This window comes from Mytilus edulis, chromosome 4 (assembly GCF_963676685.1).
Source record: "Mytilus edulis chromosome 4, xbMytEdul2.2, whole genome shotgun sequence".
Lineage (NCBI taxonomy): Eukaryota > Metazoa > Mollusca > Bivalvia > Mytilida > Mytilidae > Mytilus > Mytilus edulis.
The window spans coordinates 70,248,526-70,255,576 of NC_092347.1; the positions used below are offsets into that span (position 1 = coordinate 70,248,526).

The 7,051-nt window shown below is 30.8% G+C and overlaps 1 protein-coding gene across 4 annotated transcripts in view; it reads right to left on the reverse strand.

Moving 5' to 3' along the window:
• LOC139520378 (retinal dehydrogenase 2-like) overlaps positions 1-6,847 on the reverse strand; it is a 35,994-nt gene extending 29,147 nt beyond the window's left edge. The window contains exon 1 of one of the 4 annotated variants that reach the window (XM_071312972.1): positions 6,751-6,847. The gene's annotated coding sequence lies outside the window, so the exon portion shown is untranslated. Of the gene's footprint in view, positions 1-2,420; positions 2,668-6,750 lie in introns of those variants that run through there. The other 3 variants (XM_071312969.1, XM_071312971.1, XM_071312968.1) reach the window with 3 other exon arrangements.
• Positions 6,848-7,051: the final 204 nt, after the last annotated feature.

Sequence of the window (7,051 nt, forward strand, 5' to 3'; positions counted from 1 at the left end):
GGAGTTTTCATACCCAGATTAATTTTATATTACATCATTATAATGCACTATCAGCCTTATATAAAACATTGCCCTTTCCATGCACTATTTTGTAAAGACTTGCTATATTAAACCTCAATAAAAAAGAATAAAAACTACTATTGCTGTGATTTAGACACAACTATTTTTTTTACGATTTTAGATTACATTTTCATAAATGAAGTATAAATAGACTCTAATGTCCTTAATATTTAAAATGCACCGTAATCAAATGCATTTATGAGATTAACAACTTCTCATAATCTGTTACGCGTTGCATACTATGTATAGAGATATGCATAACAAATCTTCATTTTTTAAAACAAGTTTATCTTTAAAAAATTATTACACCGGGGTTTTCGATATCACAAACTAGTGAAAACATTTACTAAATTTTATCATCGGTATAAGGACATCATTCGTAAATATAGCTCAACATGCAGACTTCTTATACGTTCAGGTATTTCACATCCAATTTTTTATGGAAATATTCTTTATAAAGCACAAAGGTGTCAGTATTCACCTGTAAAACTAACAAAACCTTTGAATAGACTTATTAAGAAGGGATATAGTTACGATACATATTTTGGCGTTAATATTGATTCACTTATAGGGTCTTTGCATCGGAACTAAACACATTTATTCAAAAACCAGTTGTTGGCATGACACGGGTTATGTTCTTCTCATATATGTTATAATGGTATAATACTAAACCCCTAGCGGGAAGGATTGTGCCTGATGATCATATGATGAAATCATAATCTTTCAGTCAGTTTAATTGAAGTCTGGAGCTGGCATGTCAGTTAACTGCTAGTAGTCTGTTGTTATTTATGTATTATTGTCATTTTGTTTATTTTCTTTGGTTACATCTTCTGACATCAGACTCCTCTTGAACTGAATTTTAATGTACGTATTGGTATGCGTTTACTTTTCTACATTGGCTAGAGGTATAGGGGGAGGGTTGAGATCTCATAAACATGTTTAACCCCGCCGCATTTTTGCGCCTGTCCTCTGGCCTTTGTTAGTCTTGTATTATTTTAATTTTAGTTTCTTGTGTACAATTTGGAAATAAGTATGGCGTTCATTATCACTGAACTAGTATATATTTGTTTAGGGGCCAGCTGAGGGACGCCTCCGGGTGCGGGAGTTTCTTATGGTCGGGTTGTTGTCTCTTTGGAACATTCCCCATTTCCATTCTCAATTTTATCTTATATTTTCTGAAATAAAGCGAAAAATTGTTTGCAAAATAATTGAAGTAAATTTAATTGTGTTGCAATTTTTATTCAACATACGCCTATAAGTGGCTAGTCACATTTAGTAAACGGCGTTTTTGTCATAATGACGTTCTCTCTCCCCCCCCCCCCCCCCCCCTAAATCCTGCAGGGGCCTGTTTATCGAAACTATCTTAAGTTCCGTCCTAAGAATTTCTTGGGACAGAATTTAGGATAAAGTTAGGACCGACTTACGACACATCTCAGCATGCACATCGAAGCTATCTTATGAATATCTTATCTAGGACGTCCTAACCGATGTCCTAAGTATTGGCGGAAAAGAAAATACAAATTAAATATGAAAAAGATCAAATATAATATCACATTTTATCAATATTTTTTTTTCTTTTTAAATATGGCTAATTAGAAACTAATTATTAGCTTTAAATAAAAGGTAATAAATAATTTTTGTATAATAATTGTACATTTAAACTGTACAAAACAAAACAGAAGAAAAAAATGATATATATAACTACGTATTATATAAAAAATTAACAAACAAATTGTAAACTAGATATATATTCGGTAAAAATCATGTTTTTGCGTGAGTTGAATTCGGAGTGTCACGGTTTTATTCTTTAATACTTAGTTGAAAGGCAAATCTCGTGCATTTTTCATATAAATACGAAGAATTTCAACTATTTTACTACTGCTTAAAAAATAATACGTGTGAAAATGAAAAAAAAAAAACCGAAATTCAAATATATCCTAAAGTTAGGACCATCCTAAGACCATCTTAAGACACCTAAATTGGTATCCTAAAGTTAGGATAATGCCTAGGATTTTCCTAAGTTGAGACATGTTTGATAAACCCACTTAAGAATAAGATTTGTCCTAAGTTGGTCTTATGACACGTCTTAATCCTAAGAGAGCTTCGATAAATAGGCCCCTGGTGGGATATGTCGTGGCGGGTCACACATGCCGTTAGATTTTTTGCTTAAAGAGGTTACTTGTCTAAAATGGGCTTATTGCATATTTATCCAGTGCATACTAAGAGAAAACATCCTGCCAGGTTAGTATGGCAAATTTGTTTCACAGATATTAAAAGATATTGAATAGCAACTGTTTCGAGATATTTAAGAAACCACCCTTTATAAAAAAGTAAAATAAAAAAAAAGTAAGACTCCTTACCCTATTAATGGCTCAATCAACCACTTCTGTTGAAAGACACGTAAAGTAACTAAATATTTCCTGTTAGACGTTAAACAAAATACAAAACGATAATAATACTGCAAGTTCACTTAATATTATGCAATGTAGGAAGACAATTATAAATCTTCGAATATGTCATAAGCTCGACGACGATATCCTTGAGAAAGATGTCTATCAACAATATTTCATTTACCTTTTAACGCTCAGACTACATGAACCGTAGTTTCTTCCGGTTTGATCGATTAAATGTACAATTTCAAATAGTAATATACCAATTTGGAATGCATCATGTGCTTGTTTTGTTTGCACAAAGATTATAGGCCAACAAATATGTTTATCCCCCCCCCCCCCCCAAAAAAAAAAAATCAGTCAGTAGCCTGTAATTCCTGAAGTTTTTTTCTGTATATATCATATTTGTTTTTGGTTTATTTTTTGTTTTGCATACAAATCAGACTTTGAATGTCATTTCTGTGCCTTTTATATCTTACTATGCGGCATGGTTTTGGCTCACTGTTGAAGGCTGTAAATATATATATAGTGACCTATATTTCTTAACTTCTACTTCGTTTGGTCTCTAGTGGAAAGTTGACTTATTCGCAGTCATACCACGTCTTCTTATTTTCATATTATTATGAATTCAATGAGAGCGATACCAACATCTAACAATACCAACTAATCATCAAATGGACAACGTTGCAAAGAAACATTTATAGTTCCTAACTATGTACATTAGCATGGGACTTTAATAAAAGACATGATTCGACTTTATAATGAACACATCCCCCTCTCCTATAAAATTCGGAAATACTCCATTTGCTCATCATATCACTCCGAAATATGAATACCATACCGAGAATAAAAACTCCATCGAATTAAAAAAAAGTAAACAGAAACAGAAACAAACAAACAAACAATACAAACGGAGAAAACAATTGATTGATTTTTGGTTGCTTAACGTTCAGTGGCAAATATTTTTTATAGCATATCAGGACGACTGGAGAAAACAATAACATTGAATGTGCGTGCATGTTTGTTCGTGTTCTAATCACAATAGAAAAATATAATGAATGGCTAAGTGGTGGATGTTTAACTCATAGACCATACTTTATAGTATCAGTTCTTAAACCTTTAATGTTTATCTAAGATGGCATATAGGTACCTCTTAAAGCCGACTATGCAATATGTGTTTTACTTATTTTTGAGAAACGTACGATGTTTTGCATAGTTGCTTCTATCTACTACATTTGGACTCTAGTGTATATGGGTCACACATATTATAAACATACCACTAATCCCTATTTGTGTATCTGGTGAATTGATGTACTATACATCCCAAATTGACTGAACTTGAAAATATATAAGTACATTCAGAAAAAAAGGTATATGCCTTAATCTTGGTCGATCTTCGTCAATATATCTGAAGGCAAGATTATATAGGAAAAAAATAAATAAGTTATAGCACAAACCCTTTTGTTCTTTATATTAATATCATATTTTTGATTCTTGTTTACAGGGAGAAATACATGGCTGCGGGCACTTGATTATTTCTTAAACAAAATTTTTGACATTTACATTAACGAATGAAATTTTACCAATCAACTATTAGTATATGTGTATGTGGGATATAAGAATCATTAACCCAAATTCAACAACCGATGTTGCCAAATTTAAACAAGTTATAAAACTGTGCCAAACTATATTTTTTTACTTATATAGCTGTAAATAATTGTGTCAGACCTTTAGTCTGTACATTTTGACTAAGGCTATATTCTGCTTAAAAAACGCTTTATTCCAGCATTTGGGGCACGAAAACAAGCACGTGTGCAAACAAACTCCAGACATCAATATAGCAAAACTTGTTATTTGCCATACTAGTATTATGAAAACATATTTGAACTGCATTGATTGGTTTACAAGTCAATAATATATGATCGTTGTTGGTCCATAGCCTATGAATACATTATAAAGGCAAATTCATTAAACATTTAATTATAAGGCTCTGCTATGTTTATTGTTATAGAATCGAAAGAGGAAAAATAGCTTAATAATAGCTCTGCGTTTTTATTATTATTCAAACATGAAATATAGATATTTAAAAAATATGAACAAAAGACGTTCAAGAAAAACCGTTGAATGCATAAAATATTTAATTTATAGTAGTATTCACGCTCTATCTTTTCATTTAAAATCACTTTGGCTAGTCTTATTTTTTCAAAGCCATTTAATTGTTTAATTATGTATTTAAAAGCGCGAAACTCAGATACCAAAAAGTAGATTTTGTTTCGCAAAAAAAAAGCATTATTCTAGAGAAATCTTTACGAGGTACCCCTTGAAATAACATTTTGACGAGCCAAATATACAGACGTTATATGAAGCATGCAAGGGCCTAACAGTGAAGCCAACATTCATATTGAAAAAAGTTGCTACCTTAGTTATAGGATTTTCTAGAAACTGATTTCTAAATGCTCAAAACTGATTTTGAAAATACTTGTGCATGGTTTTGGATAAAAAAAAAAAGAAAAAAAAAGACATTTTTGTAAAGAAAATCTGTCTATGTAGGTTGCAATGAAATTGGAATATACATGTACTATTCCATTTTCTTTAAAAAAAAATTATTTTTTTGAAATTGGCAAACACGATTGTGGTAACGCTGTTATTTAATCTCTCAAATTTGTTCAATTTCAACACAAATGTACTAGGATTGCAACGCAAAACTTTTTTTTTCTTTCTGAATTGTCAAATATACAACAGTTATTCTTTGCAATAAAAACACAAATTTTGAGAAACATCTTTTTGTGCTTGGATTTATATAAAAATAAATATACTATGGTATAAAATTCTATTTAAAATTTACCTTGTGTCAAAAATAGTCGGTCTTCTTTTTATACAAGGCAGCCCGAATACATAAAAATGTTTTAAAGTGTTCGTATTTTAACGAAAGTTGATACTAACATAAAACGTGTCCTTGAATGGTTAAGGTGTCAAAGATTACGAAAATAAATACCCCATTAAATGTACTGCTTTGTATGTATCAGTATACAAATAAAATTATTTGCTTCTGTGCCACTCAACAAAAAAGGTGCAAGCGGATGAATTCCTGACATATGTCTTTTTCTAGTTTATGAATTGACCTATATTGAAGGAGTCAAACGATAATAATTTAAGAGTTTTAATGTGACTGGCCTTATAGCAAAACATTTTGTTCTTGTCTTATAACCAAATAAAGTAAATCATAATGGTTTTCAATTGTAGGTATTTATGCATGTATTAATTGTACGTGATAATATAAATTAAAGGATATAAGTTCTGTCGTCATTTTTCATATATACTAGATGCATGAAACAAAACTTGATCTGAAATAAAGCACTAGGCTGAGCCGTTAGATCCGCCAAATATGAATTATATACCTTTGTCAACACGATGATTTTATCTTTCTTCCTGGACTAAGCCTTTATTTAGAAATAGATTGAGTAAATTCCATTAAAATAAGATAACTTTCTCGTTTAAATTGTTGCGTATTTTTTACGTCCGGGCCTTTTATAGCCGACCATACGCTATGGATTTTTATTAATGTTAAAGACCGTACGCGGTTGCCTATATTTGCTTTCATGTACTTCAATCATACCAAATTTGATAGCTATTGCTTTTAAATTCTTTAGAACAATGTTGTTGTTCCGATATACCGTTATCAGTATTGCGTATTTTGCCCATGGTCTTCGAAATAAAATAGTGACTGAAATAAATTGAAACTTTATGTTCTTAATAATTAATTATAATTTTATTATTCATTTTAATTTCTAACCATAATTTTCATTATATACACTTCAGTACTTAAGATACTAGATATGTTGAACCACTATCACTTGGATTTCTATCAATATGTAATAGAAATTCAAGTGACTGTGATTGGACTAACAAAGGGGTATTTTTCGGGAATACGGTATGAAAAGAAAAACATAAAATTAATCAACATTAAAATTCGTTTAAACCCAACAATTTCACCGCCCTCTTAAATCCTTCATCTCTTGCTGACAACAGCCAATTTCTCCTACACCATGAATATTTCATTTTGCACCATCACAATTTTTTACCGTTAGAGTTCAAACTGTAATGATGATGCGAGCACATTGGGTTACAAAATGAAACAATTTCGTAATTGTCATGAAAAAAAAAAATACAAGAACTTTTCAAAATGACCCAATGAATAAAAATCTTGATTGATTGAATATAACTGTTGATCAAATTTTGAAAGAAAAGTAACTATAAAACATATTAGTTATATCCGACAAATAATGATGTATAAACTTACCTTAGTGTACTGCGTAAATAGCAATTAGTACTTACACACTAAATTACATATACACAAAAACAGTTTTCAAGGTTTTTGTCTGATTAGCGAATTTTCCGGTCAAGGCCTATTATTAATTGCGTTTTTAAGCACGGCAATTTAAATTTTGCTTTTGTTTTTATTTTTAACCTTTCGTTATTTTCGAAAAAGGTTCGGCAAATCTCATGAGGTAGAGCGTACATGCAACGAATAAATTGTAAAGTATTAATTTTGGACAAATATTCTGGGTGAAAACACTTTGTTCTAGCAATGTATGGGGGAA